The 21,337-nt window shown below is 43.3% G+C and overlaps 1 protein-coding gene, 2 non-coding genes and 1 pseudogene across 7 annotated transcripts in view; 1 reads left to right on the forward strand and 3 right to left on the reverse strand.

Annotated features, from left to right (window-relative positions):
• The window catches only part of WASHC2C (WASH complex subunit 2C), a 2,476,852-nt gene that overhangs the window by 39,299 nt on the left and 2,416,216 nt on the right, over window positions 1-21,337 (forward strand). The window lies entirely within an intron of this gene.
• LOC138477882 (5S ribosomal RNA) lies at window positions 18,867-18,985 on the reverse strand. The gene has a single exon (XR_011271800.1). It is a non-coding gene; the product is annotated as a 5S ribosomal RNA (ribosomal RNA).
• LOC138474031 (5S ribosomal RNA) lies at window positions 19,093-19,209 on the reverse strand (annotated as a pseudogene).
• Window positions 19,316-19,434, reverse strand: LOC138473861 (5S ribosomal RNA). Its single transcript, XR_011268969.1, has one exon. It is a non-coding gene; the product is annotated as a 5S ribosomal RNA (ribosomal RNA).

Consider the following 21,337-nt stretch of genomic DNA (forward strand, 5'->3'; position numbering starts at 1 on the left):
GCGACATAGCAAAGGCATTCAGGGAAGTTCCCATGCCAGCTCTAACCCTATTGAGTACAGTCCCTTCGATGTTATAAGGCCCTTAAGCTCCCTTAGCAAGAGGGTTCCGAAAATCTTGCTGGTAGAATCCAACAAGGCTATCGGTATGAAGTTTTTTGGTTCACTTCTGTCTCCTTTCTTGTGAATTGGAATTATTAGGGATTCTCTCCATGTGGCTGGTATAGTAAGAGTCTGACTCGCATGATTAAACAAATCTCTCAGCGGGGGAAGCCCATATTTGTGGGTTGGATTTAATTAATGTTGCGGTATGCTGTCTGGGCCAGGGGCCCTTGAGGGTTTCGCCCTACCAATTGCCCTTAGTATGTCTTCGGTCTGCCAAAGAAGGGGCCCTTGTGTCTGGTCCAACATGCTTGGCCAGATTAATCGCTCTTCATCGGGGGGTCTAGCATATTTGGTGGTGATGTACCCTACCCACTCTTGAGCAGTGATTTTAGACTCTAAGGAATTATGCACTCCTTTGGTGACCACCTCCCCCATGATTTTCCAGAAGTTAACCTTATCCTTCTGAATAAGGGTCTTAATTCGACAGGTGTTGCAAAGTGAGATTACATGATTTGTCTGAGACCCCACACTTTAAGTGGTGAAGCCAAAATTCGTTTGTATTAATGTTTGGGATTGAAGACCTAAAATAATAATTTGTTTCATGCTGATAACTTCGAGTGCTTAATTCACATGATAAACCAATCCGACAATGCACATACATCATTATAGAAACTTGCTGATCAAAAAGGGTTTAGGGGTCTTGGTTTTATTAGTCCCTAAATTGCATTTAGGGGACCACTTCTGTTTGCGCAAAAGGCCCCCTGCATGCAGTTTAATTGTTTTGTTTCTTCCAGTGGTAAAGTAAATAGTAAAACACAAGTGAAATCCCCCTTTACTCTTCACTTTTCCACTATGCGTCTAGAAAAGTGTAAATGCCATCCGTGGTTAAAGATTGTGGGAGTCTTCTACAATGAAGTCTTTTGGAATGTACTTGCTTTTACCAGGTGTAAAGGTCTTGTGGATTCCAATGGTTTTCTACCAGCATCGAAATACATGCTGATGAAAAATCAAGCAGATTTGGCAGACGGACCTGGAAGAGCAAGGAAACGTTTCAAGGCCAGTCTTCTCTCCAGCTTTGCCTGCCAAATTATTCAACATCCTTTGTCGTGTAAAAAATAAAAAGATATCTGTGGTAAGCGCTTTCACCACCATATTGTCCACCCTGCTGTGCATGGAAAATGACCCTATAGGATTGTAGCTTTATTTTCCTCATCCTGAAGGAAGCGTGCAAGTTCCAGAATATAAATTGGCAAGAACCTACAAAAAATCGCCTAAAGACACAAAGTGAAATAAAATGCATGGCAGGGCCATTGTTTCACACTGCTTTCAGTGTGCACAAGGGTTTACTTTGAGAGGTAGGTTTATTTTGTGAGTTGAGACGATCATTTTTCCAGATATATGCACTAGCAAGAGCATTCAGTAGTGGTTGTTGTTTTTCATTGTACACATCATGTGAACTGGTGAAATTGCTTAGTCTTTACTTATTAGCCAAGGTGCTGGGAGTGAACAATTGAATGAGGAGGTCAGTGACTCCCATTTATTTCTGATTGTTTTGTACTTTAAAGTGGGTAATAATGTAGAGAAGTGTTTTTTTCAATTTGTTAAGGTCTCTATATCTTCAATACGTTTTAGAAACTGTATAAGAATGGACCCCATAAGATGGGATTTGATCCCGAAATGCGTTATATTGATTTGTTATTTATTATGCGCCTAGAAACAAATATTTCAAGGCGCAACTAGGTAACGGAAGGGGAGCAAAGGGAGGACAAGACAAACGATCTTACTTGGCCTAGTGACATTTAGATTGTGCACGTGCGCAACAAGAAGTGCAGTGGAGGGAGTACAGGGTGAAGTGCACCCAGAGCAGCAGGGCCCTGAGTTTAAGTGCAAGGAAGACTGGGACTACAGGGTGCAATCACAGCCCTGAAGTACAAGGTTAGCCAGGAGGAAGTGCAAGGTGGGCCAGGCGGCAAGTGTGGGGGGGGGGCCTGGTGTACTGTACGACTCAGAGGACACTGAGCATCCAGTCAGTAGACAGAGCAGGAGCAATGGAGGGTTAGCAGGGTAGAGGGAGCGAGAAAGAAGAGGACAAATGGAAGATCTTGAGCATCCGGGACTTAAGGAGATCCAGTTCGAGGCGGAGAGAGGCAGGGAGGCCATTCCACCTGCAGAGGGATCTACCCCATTCTCTGCTGGGAGAAGTGACTCGACCACAAAGAATTAGAACTAGATGAGCGGAGGGCTCTAGGAGGAAGTTGCTTAGGAAGAGCGAGTTGAAGGTAGTGAGGGTCATGGCCCCAGAAAACCTTGTGGATGATGCAGAGTGTCTTAAACTTGGTACAGCCACCGGGAGCCAGTGGAGGAATTTCAAAGCCGGACAGATGCGGTCCCTGGGCTTGAGGCCAAGAATAAGTCTTGCAGTCCTGTCTGGAGGAGTGAGAGTTGGGCATATTGAGAAGGAGGCTGTTTCAGTAATTCAGCCAAGAGAACTAGGGTTCAGGAGACAGTGAGCTTCTGGGAGAAGGTGAGAAGAGGGAGAATACCTCTGAGGCGGTGGTGCTGGAAATGGGCCTTCCTTGCAAGTTCTGTGATGTGTGAATAGAAGGAGAGGGTGGAGTCGAAGATGACCCAAGTTTTTTTGCATCACAAGAGGGCGAGGGCGTACGGCGGTCGTAGTGAGAGAGGAAAAGCAGGAGCAGGGGATCTCCATGAGAAAGATCTCTGTCTTACTCGCATTAAGGCAGAGATCGTTAGAGGCACACCATGCCTGAATAACGGATAGACAGATAGACAGATGTGCATCTGTCGTAATCTGCTGTGCCCTGATGCCCCTGGGTCTGGTGCGCATTAAAAATTAATAAACAAACAAAAAGTCTGTGATTAGCGAGGAGGAGGAGGAGATGGTGGTCGAGGGTAGCATGAAAGAGAGCTGCATGTCATCTGCATAACACTGAAAGTTAGTGGAAAAGGTAGAGATCAGGAGGTCCAAAGGGGCCAGATAGACATTAAAGAGCCGTGGCGGGGGGGGGGGGTGGGGGTAAGAGGATAGAGCCCTGGGGAACACTGCATGTAAAGCAAGAGGTGGTGGACAGAAAGGACCCAAGCTGAACCTAGGAAGGTCGGTCCTGGAGGAAATCGGTCAGCCACGTCGGAGCCTGATTGATGATGCCCAGGGTCTTGCAGAGACGAATAATCATGATGTTGTGTTTGACCGTGTCAAATGCACAGGAAAGATCGAGGAGAATGAGGACAGAGGGAGAGCTAGAGTCAAGATTAGTGCGAAGATCTTCACGGGTAGCTGGGAGATAGCCAACTTCTCCAGGATTTTGCCCAGGGAAGGAGTGATGGCGATCGGCAATAGTTTTCGGGAATGGAGGAGCGGGCAGAAAGCTTTTTTAGTAGGGGATGCATAAGGGAGTGCTTGAGAAGAGAGGGGAAAGATCCAGTGGCAGAGGAGTGATTACAAATATCGGCCAAGGCTGAAGCGAAAGAACCAATACTGCCCTTAATGGTTCTGGAGGACAAGGGGGGTCACTTGTTTGGATGAGACTCTTATTTTTTATTTTTTTTATTTTATTGTATATTGGTTTACAAAAACCTTTACAAAATACCAATGATACAACTTAAAAGCATTAAAACACAATTCTTTACATTTATGATAACAAGTATACACATTCATTATTCCATTCGAGCACAATTCTTTTTCTGCTTGATAAATATGCACATACATTATTGAATTCATTATAAATTTCCCTTATCTCATATATCATAAATATGTCATCCCAATAAGAATAAGGCTAAAAACCATTTTCTATTTACATCGACCATATATCTTTCATTTCATTTTTTCGGTTTATAGTAGAAAAAGTTCTTTATACACTTTATATTCATAATACACCCAGTATTATTCAAGCAATATCATACAATAAATAAATCCTATCAAGACACTTTGCAGATAAATTGTTAAAAATGCTATAACTCTGATCTTTAACGACATGTCATACCCATGGAGCATTTCAAACCATATTTTCTCTCTAGAAACACATGAAGTATCATCAACGAAATCTGAAAAGTAAGCCAGCCTTTCCTTACTCAACAAGGGACAGACTAACAAAAGATGTAACGGTGTTTCAATAGTCTCTTTATTCATACAGAATCTACAAATCTTCCTATTTTCAGGAATTCATTTTCTTATCGAACTAATTTCATTGGTAATCATCACGTTGAACCTGAACCGCATAATACTATTACGTAATTTACGAGATGGATATTTTGCAAGATAAGACTCAAGTACCGGGAACCATTTCCACACAGATAAGGGTTGCCAATACAATTTAGAATTCATAATCACTGTATTGTTAGCTACCCAGTCAAACGCTTTAATCAGTTTTTTGATCTTAGCTGGTCTCTCTATTAGACATTTCATTGTGACTCCGATATTACACAGAATATTTTCTACCTCTATTTTTAGATTCTGCATGTGTTTTTCAGTTAAATCGCTATTAAATATATGATAAATCGAATTCGATCCTGCTAAAATACACTTTCTATATAGCATTGTTTTTTTGCATTCCATACTGCTTTTCAAAGAGTTAAGACCAAACTCATACCTTTTATGAGTTCGATTGGTATACTTTTTGGAACAAAAAATAGTAATTTTTTCCAAATTAGAGATTCAATGGTTTTCAAATATGGTGTAAGTTTGTCAGGGTAGAATTCTAGACCATAGGTCAATCTTGGGATGACCTTCATTGTATAAAAGTCCCTACAGGCCGACATAGAGAATTTGCCAAATTTGCTTTCAATTACTCTCATTTGTTTTCCAGCTTCACTTGCTTTATACTCCAGGCATTTCATCATAAAACTTTTTGTCATAGTACTTGAAAAGGAATAGCCCAAATACCTAAATGCATTCTGCAATCGTATTGGAGTTCCTTCCACAAACCACACAGGATTGAAGCATTTCTTATTAGTACCACCTAGATTTATCACAATTGTTTTCTGTGGATTGATTTTCAATTTCATTTCTAATATGAACCTTGAAAACCTATCAATAAGCCTCTGCAGTCCTATTTTAGATCGATCAAAAAGCAAAAAGTCATCAGCATAGGCAACCCAGTTGATTACACTTCGTCCAACCTTGGGAGATAGCAAGCCAGAGGATTCAAATACTGCATTTGCTCCAGACACATACAAATTAAATAAGATCGCCGCCAGGGCGCAACCCTGTTTGAGACCATTCCTCGACCTTATCTCCTTAGACATCAAGCCTTCCTTGTTTAATCTAACCCTCAAAACAGTATTGGAGTAAAGGTGAACAATCATAGCAAGTAAACCTCTCTCGATGTTTAGAGCAGCAAGCCTTCGCCATAGTAAAGGTCTATCCACCATGTCGAAGGCTGCAGAAAGATCCATTGAAGCAGCATATAAAGGGACATGCAGAAACTTTGATGCTTGACTTTGAAGGATAGAAACTAATAATCCCCCTGCATCAGTCCCCATGCCTTTCCTGAACCCAATTTTCTGTACATCAAGGATTTCATTGTCTTCCATCCATTTTAACAAATTTTCCAGAATCATGGAAGAAAATATTTTAGTTTCAATGTTAATCAATGAAATGGGTCTATAATTCATCGGTCTCTGTCGATTCCCTTTCTTATATATCAGTAGAACATGCAAAACTTTCCAAGGGTCCGGCATAGTCTGCATTTCAATCACATCTCTAAAAATAAAATGAAGTATTCTTGCCCACAAAAAACCATTTTGTTTTAGCATCACAGAGGACAAATTATTTGGGCCAGGAGTGGCGGAAGCTTTCATTTTCTTAATCATAATTAGTATTTTTTTCTACAGATACATCCAAAACCCATTTATTAAATTTACATCCTATAGAAGACTCCTCGCAACTGGAGGGCGCATATAAATTCTCAAAGTAGTTACACCACACTAATTCACTAATCGGATTGATGTTCAGTTGTATTTGTGAAGCCTCTGTGCTATTGATAAGAGCCCAGTAATTTCTAGATTTAGATTCCTTCATTGCTCTGAGCATTGCTTCACCATCCTTCTGTGTTAAAGAAGCGTGGTGATGAATCCTCCAGTTCATATAGGCCTGTCGCCTCAAGCGACACTGTTCCATTAGATTAGCAGGTGACAAATGCAATCTTTTTATAGCTCGCAGATCCTTATTAAACTGAGCTCTCTGCCGCTTAACATCAAGATCAAAGACGTGTTTATGAATTGATTTCCTAGAGACTACTTCCGAAGGTGGCTGCATAAACCCAGATATCATAGTTCCCATTAGGCCACCAAATGCGCGCACCAAGTAGGTATCTTTTTTTGATTCATAAGATCTTTTCTCAAAATCAAGTAACATCCGGTTGTTAAATTTGTCTATTTTTACAGTGTTCCATTTAACCCTGGTGCCCCTCACATTTACAATCGTTTGTGCACAATATACATTTCTGTGATTCGTTTGCTTTGTTAAATTCAGATCAATTGATAACATAGCGTGATCACTCGCCTCATTGGGTTGCACCAGCATATCACTCACAATAAGATATTCACTTGCGAAAATGTAATCACTGATAGAGGTTTCTCCCCTGGCTTTCCAGGTTGGTTGCTCATTAAACATCTGTGACAGGCCCCACTATTTGGCGAAGTTACACCACAGTGCTCCTCTATAACGTTTGTTGCCTATTTTCAGATTGGTGTTCCTTATAGTCGTTAAGCTCCAATATATATCGCTGCTTGATAGATTACAATCTGCATTCATATCCCCTGCCAAAATAATATAACCATCCGGAGTGGTAACTACCCACTCTTCTATCAATGTGTTAAAGTCATCAATCAACTTTTCCAACATTCTATCATCATAGTCCGCATTATTCCAGTATATGTTTATCACCATTAAATGAGCATTACGATACATGGTTGTGATCTGAAAAGTAGCAACTAAACAGGATGTATATAAATGTTTCTCGCTTAACAATGAAATGTCTTGATTATTGCGAAATGCAAGTGCCAGACCACCCTTAGGGCGGCCTCTTTGACCGCAAGTGCCAAGCATACATAGAACCACATAACCATCCCACAGCAAAGGGCCACATGCCCATGATTCCTGTATCAACACAAAATCAAAATTCTCTAAAGATTTAGATACTTTCTTGTTTAGGGCTAGGTGCGAATACCCTTGAGTTCCATGTGACAAATTTGAATAAAACATCATGGCTAAAGGGGCCTGCCCATATTCTTCAGTTGATCCAAGGAGTCTCTGAGAGACAACACCAAAGTTGTCCATTCCCTCATTTCATTTATAGACATCACATTAGCAGGCCCCGGACCAGAGACCCCTCGCTTTAGCATTTGGGAATCGTTTAGAGATGCATGCTCCAGGATACTTTCAACCCTGGTTGCCTTTTGCTCTTGATACTCATAAGTGTCAAAGCCCCTCTTCTGCAGAGAGCCTGCTTCCTTTAATATCAGAGACCGAACTAGAGGAGACACAATCACCAATTGTACAAAGTCAAACCTGTATGGGTGTATGTAATCCACCAATTGTAAATCAGATGAAGATATAAGTGATAGTTCGGGTATATCCTGAAACGGACTCAAAATATATGATCTGTTCAAGATGGGAGAATGTCCATCGTCAAAAACATAGTACAAGATCAGACTTGGATCATTTGGACAATGTGGTTGACGCAGATGTTCGTCAGGGCCACCATTCAGGGCTATCCCCTTGCCCTTCTTTTCATATGAGTTGTCAAAATACCTACCCTCAGGAGGAGCATGCAGAGGATTCCGCCCTTCACTCACTGCATTCTTATTCGCCACATTAGACTCCGCTTGCCCACTGGTTTCCAGATTTGACCTTAAGCAAGAGCTTTTCTCTGCTTCAGGAATGAAATTATCAACAGAGAGATTACAAGATCCGAGTATGGGGCTTTTTGTCTCAGGCAATCTTCCAACTTTCTACATGAGTATGTCCTTAAATATTGTTCTCACAAAATCATCTGTGAGTAAGTTGCCAGTAATGGCAGACTCTTTAATTGTAGTGGGGTTACTAATTGTCATAGGCTGGTAATTAGGTGGTACCTCAGAGCTAACCGGAATACTCTGGTAGATTTCTTTGCTAGCCAACATCCCACCATTTGAGGACTTCGGCTCACCAGTCATAACATTCAAGCTTAAACCATGGATATAGTTCTTTTTCCCCATGCTTTCTTGGACTCGTACCTTTGTCGCCTCAAGTTTATTTACTGTCTGACATGGCCCAACCAAATCAGTTGGGCACACATATCGTCCATTCCCATCCCTTGGTGGAATCTCTATACAGAGCGGAGCATCAGGATTCTTAAATAGGTCACATATATCTAAGATGCACAGTTCTAGGTTTTTTAGGTTAGTATCAATTCTGTCAGTGACTGTTTTATTTTTTAAGGCATCTGACAGCTTAGTTACAGCATCTGAATAGCCGTACGGATTCGGCTCATTGGAACTGTCAGTGGCTATCGTTAATATAGGTGACACCTTTGCTTGCTCACTAGAACAAGAAGCGTCAACCACCAATATTTCCCCATTCCCCCCATGCATCATTTCTGAATTAACATCCTTAGTCAGTGATACTCCATCAGTAACTGGACTCGCATGTACAGTGTCTCGCAAATTAGGATTTCTTAAAAACTTACGGGAGGATAGATTCAATTCCTTGTGAGCTTGTGCCTGTTTTCGCCTATTTTTTTCATTTTTTTTTTAGATATCTTTATGTTGAATATTTCTGCTACCTTTTAATAGGAGCATTGGCTACAGTCGGGATTAGTAAGTCCTCAGTATTGGTACCGGGGGCCTGGGTGTCTGGTAGTACAATGACACTAAGCTCCTTCCCCTCTGAGTCATTCCTAGGAGTGACAGCATGATTAGCAACAACAAATTGTAGTTCATCCAGAGGAGTATCAGTGGGTTTTTGCGTTCTCCCATTGACGTTTTCCGCATTGCCTGGTGGGATCAACTTTGCAATATTTTCTATGAGCATTTCAGGCCAGGCGGTCAAGGCAAGCAAGATCTCATTTAGGATTCTTGTCTGTGATTTAACCTCCTTTACTAGCAGACTTTCTCCTGTGCACATTTCGAAATCAGGACATGAACATGCTTTCCTACTACGCTCCCCTAAGGCTATGTCTGGATTAGGAGGGCCACCTAAAATACGGGAAATTTGTGTTGAAGCGTCAAAATGCTCAGATATCCCCATCAACGTTATTTCACCTGACACAAATATCGGGGGGGGTATCCATGAATGACAAACCGACTCCAAGTTTTTCAGTTTATTCACATCAGGCATCCCCATATCCTTCCCATAACCTAATTCAGGTCTCCTTTCCTCATTAAACAGGGACTGTGAGGAATCCGGAATATCATCATCCCTCCTTTCAACATTGATTTTTTCTGATACGTTTTGAGTACATGCCATTAGGTCCTCATCTGAATCCGAGGAAACCGGGAGTGGTAGTGCTATGGCGTGAGCAATGCTCATTCGCCGTGTTTTAACAATATTGGTGGCCATAGTACAGTCTCTTTTGGCACCCACAATTTTTCTTTTCATTCCACCACTGCACATACACTACACTTTGAGTCGCATAGATACACACACACGCGTCTCCAGACTATAGTTTTGTTTGTTTTTTTATTTTATTTTTTATATTCACCGTGCCTTCTATATATTATGTACAGTGCCTTTATCACCACCACCAATTTTAATGCTCAGAATGTCACACGGAAGCAAGCTAAGTAAGTGAAGCTATGTAGCCAACTGCACGCTGCACAAAGCAGCAAACGGCAAACAGCGTACTTCCTGTACTTCCGTTTGCGCGCGCAGTTGCGCTGGGGATACGGTATTTCAAACCAAAAGTGGGCGGGAGGGGGGGGGGCGGAGTTTCAATCAAGTAACCAATCCTTGCGGAGCTGAAAACAAGGAGAAGGAAAGGAAAGGTGTATTAACGCATACACATATATCTAGACATGGACGTAAACAGACGGTACACAATCAGTGTCCCATTAGTGACCCCTAATATTTACATGGGTCAGGCAAAGTCTGTGTTTCACAAAAAGACGTCCTCCCGTCATTCAATCTGTAGCGCCGTAGGAATTACACGAACAGCTTTCAGTCTTTTCAGCGTTCTACAGCAAACAGCGTACTTCCCGTACTTCCGTGTGCGTGATGAGACTCTTATAGGAGGGCCTGAGAACGGTAGAGGGAGAGAGAGGAGAATAGGCGGAGAGTGCGGACATGCGGATAGGATGTCCTGGACTTTTGTGATGAAATGAGAAGCCAGAGCCATGCAGAGGGCATGGGTAGATGTAGAAGACGTCGATATTGCAGTAGGATTTGCCAGCTCCTTGCTGCGGAGATGCAGGCTTGAATATGGACCCTCCTCTTCGAGATGATGGAGAGTCTGTATTGCCTTTGGAGCAGGCGGCAGGCCATTTTGTCAGAGGGTGCACCCGAAGGTCCCCAGTTCTGCTCAGCTACTCTGAACTTTCCTTTCAGAGCAGCAAGATCGGAGTCACACCAAGAGTTCATTTGGTGGCAGGCTTTAAGCGGATCCTCATGACTGGGGCAAGGATATCCACAGTGTTAGGGGTGGATAGGTGGATGTTGAAAAGGGCTGTGTTAGGATGGGAGTCAGCTGCCGGAGTAGGTGGGAGAGCAAAAGTGGGGGCAAAGGCGGCCACTGGCACTCACTTCATTTGTTGAATGACTGTGAAGTAAAGTGGCAGTGCTGGGTGGGCCTTTGTCAAGGGGACAGGAAGCTTCATGTGTCAAGAAAGTGGTCAGGCCAGGAGAGGGGAGTAGTGGGAGGATTAGAGGGGCGGGGGGGTGTCTGAAGAGATGAGAACATCCAAGGTGTGTCCGGCAGAGTGAGTCGGACCAGAAGGTAGAATGGAGAAGGAAAGGGAGTTGCATAGGATGCAGAAAAGCCTAGAGGAGTTTGAGGAATCCAGGTGGATGTTGAGATCCCCACGGAGGAGAAGCTGGGAGGTAGAGGAAAGGAGAGAGTAAGTGAGGTCAGCCCATTCATAGAGGAAGAGGGTGACCTGGCCTGTAGATGGTAGCCAAGGTCTGAGAGAGGCCTGGGGAGATGAAGAGCCTGCAGACCAGGCATTAAAGAGCGAATAGGTCTAAGTGGGGATATTGGAAGCAGTGATCCATTCTGGAGAGATCGGGGCCACTCTGCCTCTGGGCCTGGGCTCGGAGAGGATCTTTTAGCCCTCGGGTAGGAGTGTGTCAAAACTCGTGACAGAGCTGGCTTTGAACCATGCCTCGTTAAGAGCGAGAAAATCCAGGCCCAGGAGTTCATGGAGGTGGCAGATGTCAGAGGAGTGTTTGAGAGCAGAGCAAGAGTTGAGTCTCCACTTGGAGCAGGTTGCCACCTTTGAAAGACTTCCGGGGAGGTGTACAGGGGAGAGGGAGTACCCATTGGAACTGGCAGAGGAGCCAGAGAGGTGGAGAGGACGGAGGTTGCTGAGGAGCCAGAGAGGTGGTAGATGGCCTAGGAGTCGAAGCAGTAGAAGCAAGAAGTGGCAGAGGACCAAGAGAAGCGGTACAAGAGATAGGAGTAGCAGGAGATGGAAGGCAGTTGATGATGCGTGGGAGGTGCCTATCAAGTAGTAGGAGATTGGGCTTAGGGCCCAGGACCATGACGGTGCCGTTTGGATGGACATTACTCTGGAGGACTGGTAGGAGGCCAAGAGGACCTCCCACCGGGTGCCACCATTAATGGTAGAAAAAGAGGAAGGAGAGAGAAGTGCGACCATATGAAGAGTTCATAAGTGGGGAGAAGGAACAACAAATAGGATGTCGGTGAGAGTCTGTCTGGAGGAAGCGCTGACGTAGGTGTCGCCGATGGGAAGGACTGAATTGGAGACTGTGGTGTCCTTCTTGTGCTTCTTCCTTCCAGTCTGTGAGAAGAGTAGGATAGGAGGTAGAAAAGCAATTGGAGAAGATGGGGGGACATTGAGAGCACCATACTGGGTGTGAAAGAGGTAGGAAGGGCAGGTGACAGAGGGAGAAGAGCAGGAAACGCTGCACAGGGTGCACAAGGAGGGTATTGGGGAGAAAAAGGGGGGTACGTGGCAACAACAGAGTGTAGGCAGAGATGAGTAAACCAGGGCCACAACAAGCATTTGGTGGAAACCACGGTGGGAGCCGACAAGGCTCAGCTCAACCTAGAGAGGAAAAATGCCTGGAGGGCAACACTAGTGATCACAGAGTAAGCGGGAACATAGAGAAAATGAGAAAGGGCTAGTGGACACAGCAATCCATGTACAAGCTCACCAGGAACATTCGCCTAGAGGAGACCAGCAGTGAATGCAGGAGAAATTTATGAACCATGATGGAGGCCAAAAACATTCACCTAGAAGGGGGGAAAAAAAGCGGAAAATGCAAGAGAAATTTAGAGAAACAGTTGCAGAGGCACAGAAAAAGAAAGTAATGCTACCCGGGAGAGGGGCAGCCTAATGGATGCGTAGAGACAGTGGTAAGATTTGCATTAAAATGGAAGTTGGCGCGAGGAGGGGGAGTTTAGTAGGACGCAGTAATGGGTGCGCCCCATGCTCCGCACCCGTCTTAACTTGCGGTCGATGGCTGCACTGCATGCTTGCACTCCTCTGAGTTCCGACCCCTTCGTCACTGAACACCTGAATTGGTTGTTTGGATCCTTTATTTTAGATGTTAATAGGTGATGGGGGGGGGGGGTATTGATCGTTTATAAAAAATGGTCTATGTTTTCTCTCGCTTACATAAATTCATCTTGAATTTTGTTTGGGGACACTATACTAACATCACAAATGAAGTAAATGTGATATTGTTGGGCTGTATTTCTTTATTTTACCTTGAAATAACTTTTTACTGCATCAGTACAAACCATATTTTGCATGTTTTTGTGGCTGTCAACTTTTTGACTACGCTTCAATAAAGTGTGCAATTGAGTTCTAGATGTTGCACGTTCTTTATGGGAAAGTGTAAACCAGCATGACTGATCGTTTTTGAGACCAGTGTTGGAAATGGACCGGAACAAAAGGGAGGTGCGTCTGACAACGTTTGCCTTGGCTCCGCGCAGTTCTTTCCCAAGTACCAAACCCATAACTAGCCCAGCAGTCTCTTATATCGGATCCCAAATGAGGTGGTTGGGAGCTCTCACACACGAGCAGGCTTCAGGTGACGCAAGGCTCAATTGTTTAATTTGTAAACTTGGTGCAGAAATAGTCCACGCCTTGCACCACGTCAACAACCTGTCCAAATGGATATCTTGTATGTCTTGCAATTGAAAGACCTCTTTCTGTAAGGGTGAGTCATAGCTCGCAACTCTTTAATTTTTTCGCTGGTGTAACCCTTCGCCCCATTTTTAAATTAGCTGACTCGCCTGCCAAACCCCTATAAGCCCATTCACTTCAATGGGCTCTCATCCAACAAAAACACATCCGTGTTTTCACCCGCCTTGGCAACACCGAAGGTTGAGAGCGAGGGGAAACCACCGAGATAAATGAAAACCGCGCAGAACATTTTTTTCATAATGACTCACAATCAGTAACACATTTCAAATATAATTTGTTAGTTGTATGCTCTTTGTTTTTTTGCAAATCACCAGGATTGGGATCCTTGATGAGAGAAGGTGCTGCTGCACTGGGGCCCAAGCTCTGCAACCCAGCCTAGCCCTTACTCAACTTTAGTTTTTGGACCGCTGCTCACTCCAGCCTCCCGTTTTCTAGCACTGTTTCAGTGACTGAAAGGCCTTGTCCTGCTAGGAGGTAGTATCTGACACGAACAGTGAACTCTGAATAGCCACATTGTCAGTCTTGAAAGGCAGCGTGGAATAGGTGCAGTATAAAGAGGGGGAAATCCTGTCCCAAGCTCTTTGTCTGGTTCTCCGTTTCACCTTGTACACTTCAGTTCCTAGGCTGCCGACCACTCCTCTCCTCCTCCTCCTTTACTAGCACTGTGGCAGCAACTGGAGAGGGTGAAGGGCTTTGACATGGGCTGTGCACTCTGCTTGGCCGCTGTGAGGAACCCACAGTAATGACGCAATGTGCCTGCTCAATATATGGTTTAAACAGTATAGTTGTGCGATAACGACGAAACCGGTTGTGTTAGTCTATTGGGACTAAAGTAAAACTCTTAAAACCAAGGAGGGACTTTCATTTAAATCCGTGCCAGGATGAGGTTAACTAAATGGCGCCCCTTTAGTATTCCCGTGTTGATCAAACATAAGATGTAAAGTCCAGTCTAAGAAGTCTTTAGTTGTCTGGGTACTAGTCATGTAGTCGAGGCAAGCTGGGTGGAGGCTTGGCAGGCCTTGCATAGGCACACAAAAAAACCCCATAGCAGATACCTTCTTTTAATTCTTTCCTGGTGTTTGTAGTAACTTCCTGGTTACCACTTCCTGTTGCCAAACAGGAAGTGCATGAAAGTCCATGAGCTCTCTAGTGTTCGGGTGTGGCTGGCTATATAAGCCACACCCTAGATTCTTCCAGTGCTTCGTGTTGCTTTCTGTAAGCTGCATCAGCAACACTCTCACCATGCTCCTGCTTCCCTGCTCCGGATCATCCTGCTTCTGCTTACCTGCTCTGGATCATCCTCTGTGCTTTCTCCACGCCGCAGCTTTCCCCGGATACGAGGTGAAACCTACACCGGCACCTGTAAGCACAAAGAAGAACTTTGATTAGTGCGCTCGCTCCAGTAATACTGTGCATATTCACCGAAGCCTCTGTGCATACTTACCAGACCTCCAAGGCTCTCCAGTAGCGCTGAACACAGGCTCGTGGCGCACGCACTCCATAATCCACTCCTGCAAAGGAAGGGAGAGACATTACATGGTGTGCTCGAACCTCTAACGCCGTGCACCTCTGCCAGCGGTTCTGAGTTCTACACGCAGTGCTACTCACCCAAGATACGTTTGGCAAAATAAAGACAATTTGGACTATACCGGACTCTCAAAATCCACTCCGCCACGTTCGCCGTGTGGAAAGGACTTTCTTGCTAGTGAAGGAACTAGCACATGGAACACTCTGCCTCGCTGTGAAGACATATAACAGCGTGTGGCATCAGAACTCTGCAAACACATTGGCATCATACCTACGAGTTTAGGGCTGTGAACCTCCCATAGAATCGCGCCCCTGTGAATGCAGGATGGAGTGCACACCCCACTAAAAACCAAGGTAAGCCCTTAGGAGACATCACAGCACATAGTAGAGAGAAGGGAAGGGACTTGAGCTTATACATCGCCATCCCACTATAAACAAGATAACCACGTAGGAGGTGAAGTGGGTAGAGGTTCCTCGCATAGCCTGGGGCGCAAATTGGCCAATACTTAACTTCTTTTCACCGAGATAATCACTGAACTTGTTATGTCTCGGGCATCGCATTTTATTGAATATCAGCTATGAGTTCAAAAAATGTACGCAACAAATTCCTTTTGGTGGAAGAAATCCCATTGGAGGGCTAAGTGTGAGGGAGCCGCCCACGGAGGACTACGTAAAAGACATCGTATCAAAGGTCCTCTCTGTACTACAATCCAGAGTAAATTTGTCAGAGAAGCAAAATAGCCTCTGATTTGAGGACATCGAAGGAATAGAATGACCAGTTGGTTTACAACCCACCTCACCCCCGCCCTCCCAGATTAAGTAAGATTAGATCATGGAACACAAGGGGCTACCGATAGTTCATGGCCAACCCAATAGACACACAAATGCTGCTTGCTGCAGATATTCTTCTTTTACATGAGACTTTGCAGAGGGAAAATCTGTACATAGATGGCTATGTTGGCTTCCAAAGACATACGCGCAAGAATAAGCAGGGAAGACCTTTTGGGGTCTTGATAAAGGCGGACGCCTCAAGTTTGAAAGCAAATGAATTTCCCCCCACATCAAATTGCGATTCTGTCTTGGCTGTGGGGTTGGAAGTAGAGAGGAAAAGCAAGCATACAAGAATGTTATTGCTTAACATGTATATAGTCCACCTGGCAACTTTGGCATAGAAACTATCATTAATCACATCGAGTCCATAATAGAAAATTGGAAAAATATCCATCCAGAAGGCCTTATTGTAGGCGACTTTAATTACCAACGACCCTGCTACCCAGAGAACAAGGTCGTGCTTTTACAAGAATACTCTTAACTTTGGGACTTGGGTCATCAAGCCTGATGATAAGACTCTAGTCTCGAACTCGCATCCCTGGACGCTCTTCATAAAGGCGATGCAGTTATTACAGACAGTTAATGTCAACACCAATGATCTGTATTACGATTGGTCGAATGGTCGATCCACTTCTTGGATAGACTTTGTACTATCAGATTTTAAAGGCTTCTCACAAATGGAAAGCTTTAAACGTATACCAAATAAAATAAGCGATCATGTAATGATGGAATTCTCCATAGGTATCAGTTCTAAACCACATAAAGTATTGTTGTCAGGAAATGTTGATGTAAATTCACAAGGCAATCGTATTAGTTGGGCAGATCCTCACCTACAGAAAATAAACACGCCGCTGTTGGATGCCTTGAGTGTTGATTCTGTACCCTCTTTCTATACCATTGGAAAAAGTCTGTCAGATTGTCCAGCTTCAATTAGAGGAGGCGAAGTCTAGTCAGAAATAATCATTTTAAAGATTATAAACACAAAAATATGCATGATCATATGATTGTGAAAAGGAAACAAGAGCTAAGAAACGGTAAATAATTGGTAAGAAATGTGTGCAAGACTCCTCTCTGCAAAACTTTGAGGTAAACAAACTTAAAATGCACCACAAGAATAGGCATGTATTTCTCCAATGTGGTTCTTAAAGTGCCCCTGTAACTATTTTCAGTAGGAAATCTCAGCAGAACAGATGGGTTTTCCAGGCCCTGCGAAATGTCATGAGCGTCTTAATCTCTCTGATATATTCCGGGAATTATTCCATAATCTAGGTCCATAAACCCCAAATGTGCGGTCTCCTTTGCTCACTTATTTTGACCGTGGAACCTGGAGTAGGTTCTTCTCGCCTGAGCGTAACTGCCAGCTGGGAGTATAGATCTTGATTTTGTCAGATACCCTGGCGCCAATTTATTCACACATTTAAAAACCAGGCAGAGAGTTTTAAACTCTATTCGCTTCTTCACAGGTAACCAGTGTAAAGATCTTCTCAAGTTAGTAGTGGGTGCAGATTTTGTTACCTTGCACACTAACCTAACAGCAGCATTTTGGTCCATCTGCAATCTACGCAATTGGAACGCTGGTATTCCTGACATGAATGCGTTGCCGTAGTCCAGTCTTGCGTTAACAAGCATCCCTACAACCACTGCTCTATCCTCTTTTGCAATAAATGGCAGAATGTGTCTCAATGATCGCAGGGTGTAGAATGCGGATTGTTGGAGAAATAATCAATGTACTTCATGTTTTAAAATGTCTGTAATGAAGTTATTTCTTTTCTCTGTGATAAAGGTTATAATTAACCAATATAGCACTTATAAAAAAAGAAATAAAAAAATGCAACCTGCCTGCTAATGTCTCATTTATGTTTACATACACTCGCACTCGCACACACTCGCACACACTCGCGCGCACTTGCACACACACACACTTTTTGTGAACATTCTTTGTTGAAGGGACATTATGGTTACAAATAAAACCAAGGACATCAAAGATGATATCACAAATGTCATTGATATAACATATTTAATTTTGATGAAAAGTTCTTACGAGGGATTGTGTTTACAGTGTTGGAACAAGATGCCAGGGGTGATCAGAAGACCTATCATGAAGTACTTAATGTATTATTAAAGAATGTATTAATCTAAACAAAATATCATATTGTAGTGTTGTTAATACAGGAAACTAATCATACATGCACATAAGCAATGGCTCTAACATGCATCATAGAAGTGAAATATTTTTAATATGATAATTTTGGCTAGTAACATAATGAGTTTTGAGTTTTGAGCAATGTTAAACATGGAATAAATACCTAATAATTGAAGACTTACTACATACTTGTGTTAGTACAAACAATGCATATGAAGAGCCGCAATGCATACAAATGAGAGGCACTTACTTTGAAACTAAATTATGGTTGCTTAGTTTACCATTACTGGTGAATTTCAGTTTTTCTTTGTTGTTTTTACTTGTAAACATAAGGTCCCTTTTTAACAAGGTTTTTTCACTGGATTTCATAGGTTTTTACCAGTGCATCCTAATTTGTTACAACTTCCCAATTTCATACTCTCCCACAACACATCATTATTTCACCCAATCTATAAAGTTTCAAGTAAGAACTGTGCCATTTCCCACCTCCTAGTAACATTGTAAACACTTCAATCAACTTTTTATACTGTTTTTATTTTCCAGCCGACGTTCGCGGACGTCTGACGACACTGCAGACTTCCCGAATAGCGACACGTGACTGCAAGCATGCGCCGTGATGACGGTTCACAAACGGGTCCATGCTTTGCAAACAGTTCTACACTGTTTTTTTAGTCAGTCTAGGAAGTTTCAAGCTGGACGTTTACCATTCTACGGCTCCTAGACCCATTCATACTCATTTTCCATCTGCAATCCAGGAGAAAACACCTGCTTGGACACTGCATAGCTTTCGAGATCGGGTGCATTCAGTGTGGTGTGGCCGTTGGCTCTGGGCCTAGTGAGTTTTGTACTTTTAAGCATCTAGTCGGCTAGACTTTGCAGTTTTGAAAGACAATTGAGAAATGGCTCACTTCCTGAACTTGGAGCACAAAAAAGCCTACAGCACCTGGTATTCCCAGGCGGTCTCCCATCCAGGTACTAACTAGGCCCGACACTGCTTAGCTTCCGAGATCAGACGAGATCGGGCGCATTCAATGTGGTGTGGCCGTAGGCTCTGGGCCTAGTGAGTTTTGTACTTTTAAGCATATAGTCGGCTAGACCTTGCAGTTTTGAAAGACAATTGAGAAATGGCTCACTTCCTGAACTTGGAGCACAAAAAAAGCCTACAGCACCTGGTATTCCCAGGCGGTCTCCCAACCAGGTACTAACTAGGCCCGACGCTGCTTAGCTTCCGAGATCAGATGAGATCGGGCGCATTGTGTGGTGTGGCCGTAGGCCCTGGGGCTAGTGAGTTTTGTACTTTTAAGCATCTAGTCGGCTAGACCTTGCAGTTTTGAAAGACAATTGAGAAAGGGCTCACTTCTTGAACTTGGAGCACAAAAAAGCCTACAGGACCTGGTATTCCCAGGCGGTCTCCCATCCAGGTACTAACTAGGCCCGACACTGCTTGGCTTCCGAGATCAAACGAGATCGGGCACATTCAGTGTGGTGTGGCCATAGGCTCTAGAAATGCTAAGAATATTACTCTTATGCATTTGCATTTAGTAAGCTAAGCCATGCAGCCACTTGCAACATGATACCACGCTCATCGATAGGCTCGATCAGGCGAGATATATAAGACTGGTGGTCCCATTCAGGACTCCTATGTCTGGTAGGATGACTTTAATCCATCCATCCTGTTTCTGTTGCAGGGAGGTGGAGAGAACAATCAACACAATAATGGCTTTCTTTCAAGCCTCTTGATGGACTCAATATTCTCTGTACTGCATTACATGTGAAATTCGATTTATTACCCATGAACACACTACCTGTATGCTAATTCTATGCAAATAGGTAGCTCCAGCCCTCATGATGTTGTCCAACATTTCCGCTATAAAACGGGATACAATTATTTTGGAAACATAAGCAAATTTGAAAAGTAATTGAGAAGTTGTGCAATTACTAATCATGGAGCACAAAAAAAGCCTACAGCACCCGGTATTCCCAGGCGGTTTCCCATCCAGGTACTAACTAGGCCCGACACTAGGGGTGTCGCAGTATTAGTTTTATGGCCGTACAATAACCTTCTTGCCAAATGACGGTATATCATCGTTATCGCGGTACAGCAGGTGGAGTTAACTACTCTTAAATATTTTCTAAAAGGTCATAAATTGTCAGATTTATCATCACAAACAAAACCAGGCACCCAGGGCCAGAATTGGGCTTTTCAACATACTTTCCACTGAAATTCCACCCCTTGCTTCCACCAAACACACACGTGTGGAGAGTAGGAGGGGGAGCTCTGCTGCGACTGGCAAAGCAAACTGAATAGCTTCTCTTAAGTGGTCATTTAGGATTTTAGCTCCCCCACTGGATACTGGTGAAGATGAACATGTTGGCATCTTGATAACCTGCATGCCACAGATCAATGGATTCCAATGGTAGTATACGCTTGTGCGCATACACACACACACACACACACACACACACTCTCTCTTTAAGTTACAGCCTTTAGTTTACTTGTGGGCCAAAAGGTGTTCAGTAATCACAGACATGTTACCCTTTGGTATGGCAGCAGGGAATACCCACAGAGATGAGTACATTTCGCAGTGTGAATTATTATATGTAAATTCAATGATAGAACCAGGGAAATCCCCCATTCTCATATGTTTAGAAAACAATATCCATTATAAATATATAAACCCCAAAGCGGCCAACCCAAAGTAAACCCTTTTGCTTCTTGGCACTGTATTTATTCTTCCTATTGCTGACATATTGATTTTGTGTTAGGCACATGTGGTTTATGGAATGGCATTAAAAACTCCTCCAACTGAAACTACTTGGCAGACGGCGCATCCAACAGTGCAAGACCAAGACTGCACAGCACTTGCTTACTGCAGCCTTTCCAAATCAGATTGAAAAGCACACTTAACGGTATGAACGGTATACCGGTATAAACAATGTGACGGTTATTATTGTTCAATTAAGGGGTTCACTGTATCTTTAACGGTATACCATAATACCATTACATCCCTACTTGGAAGAGTATTGGCATGCCTGATATTTAACTTTAAAAATGGCATCAGCCATGGCCATCCCTCCTCCCGAGGGGCCACCATCACCACCACCTGCTCAAGGGCCTGGACAAGGGAAAAGACGCAATAATACAGAGGAGGATACCCAAAAGAACACAAAAAAAATAAAATCTTATAGACTCCATCTACTTTACATTTTTTATTAAGGTAGTTAGACTCAATACGATTACCAACATCTCCATTAGCATTTTATACTATGCTAATGGAAATAATGGGCAGTTGTATACTAGAGAAAAAGATAAGTACAGAAACAATTATCTGTCCCAAATACTTTTCTCTAGCATAAGGACCATAATCCAAGGACCTTCATGATTATCCGCAGTCCCCTTCT

Source organism: Ambystoma mexicanum, chromosome 8 (assembly GCF_040938575.1).
Source record: "Ambystoma mexicanum isolate Mex_15411 chromosome 8, UKY_AmexF1_1, whole genome shotgun sequence".
NCBI lineage: Eukaryota > Metazoa > Chordata > Amphibia > Caudata > Ambystomatidae > Ambystoma > Ambystoma mexicanum.